Source organism: Apis dorsata, unplaced genomic scaffold (assembly GCF_000469605.1).
Source record: "Apis dorsata unplaced genomic scaffold, Apis dorsata 1.3 scaffold_137, whole genome shotgun sequence".
Taxonomy (NCBI): Eukaryota; Metazoa; Arthropoda; class Insecta; order Hymenoptera; family Apidae; genus Apis; species Apis dorsata.
Genome location: NW_006263429.1, coordinates 392,537 through 394,330, shown reverse-complemented (window position 1 = coordinate 394,330; position 1,794 = coordinate 392,537). Strand labels below are relative to the sequence as shown.

General features: G+C 13.9%; 1 protein-coding gene across 1 annotated transcript in view; it reads right to left on the bottom strand.

Annotated features, from left to right (window-relative positions):
- LOC102681073 (alkyldihydroxyacetonephosphate synthase) overlaps window positions 1–1,794 on the bottom strand; it is a 12,386-nt gene that overhangs the window by 3,404 nt on the left and 7,188 nt on the right. The window lies entirely within an intron of this gene.

The following is a 1,794-nucleotide window of genomic DNA, read 5'->3' as shown; positions in this document are numbered from 1 at the left end:
TTTTTTTTAAAATACCTTTGATTATTTCAAATAATAAATAATATATAAAAGTGTAAAAAAAAAACATAATATAACATATAACATATGTATATATATGTATAAATAATATATAAATAATATTATAAAAAATATATATATATAATATATAAATAATGTTATAATATATATATAATAATGTTATAAAAAGTGTAAACAAAAAACATAATATAATAACAATGGTTTTTTTTATAGCGTAGAAATAATTTACGTAGTAAAAGTCAATTTTATTTATTTAAATGAAATATAATAAAAAACTATGTTTTTACAATTTTCATAGGATAGTAAATCTCGAATATAAAAACTGAAGTACTAAAATATATCCTAAAATTTGTTGTTTTATTTAACATTTTTCTTAACCTTATGAATTTCATTATAAAACAATATTCAAAATAAATACATATTCAAAATATGCATCAATGAAATATATCAATTTTTATTGCATTTTTGTTTTATCATATAAGAATCTATTTCATCAATATTTCAATAGATTAAAATAGAAGAAATAATTAAGCAAATATTAGATATAAAACATTTTTTAATTTATTAGATAAGTTTTTAAATTTTTGTATTTTCTTCAAAATTAATTTCAATTATAATGTATTTTTAATAAAGTTTTTTACTTTTATTATACATATTATACAATATTTTCAAATTATTAATTATAAAAAAATTATAATTAATTTTATGTTTCTTGAATAATTCTATTATTTACTCAACAATATTGTAATTATTTATAATTTATAATTTTATAATTTAATATATCTAAAAAAGATTTGAAAATCATTTTTATATTAATTCGTTTAAACATTATTAGATGCGAATGATTGTGTTAAGTTGTGTGCATCTATGAATACTTATTACCAAGACATTGATTTTTTCAACGGCACAATAACATCCTTTAGACGTGCAATTGTGGCTTCTTTTCACACCGAATATTAAGTATATATTGTATGTAATTTTTTTTTCTTTTTATTTTTTTATTTCGATGCTTTTGTATATAAATCAATTAAAACTAGAATTTTATATAAAAATAATTAGTATATATAAAATATAATATTTTGTTTAATGCTTTTTTCTTGTTAACTTTTACTAATCTAAATCATTTATTAATAATTAATAATTAATAAAAATAATAAATTTTTTATTATATAAATAAAATATAATTTTCTAATTCAATAAAAAGAAATTTTATATAAGATAACAAAAATATAATTTTATATAAAAATAATGTAAATACGTATAATGTATAATAATTAAAAAAATATATTTGAAACGAAAGATTACGTTCATTATATTATTTCCATTTAATATTATTTACTTGTGTTTAAATTATCAATTCACATTATAAGTAGAAATGTATATTATACATTGGATATTATAAAGTAAGTAATATAAGTCAAGGTTTGAGAACTTATCTAGTTTCTAGATATTTAAATAATGATATTGTAAATAACTATAGATATTAAAATATGTATCTGATATGCATCTTTGAAAATTTAAATGAATAACTTTTTATCGAATTAAAAAAAAATCGAATTTAAAAAAAATTATATTAAAAAAAATTCTTATCAATAAATTTTAATAAACTGATACTAAAATTATATGTAAAAGTAATTACAAATTATTATATATTTATTATTATTTTATAATTTTATAATTTTATAAAAATTAATACATGTTTTATTTTCTTTTAATTATTAATTATGTAATAAAATACGTATATTAAATACACAAAACAATTAGTAAATATATATA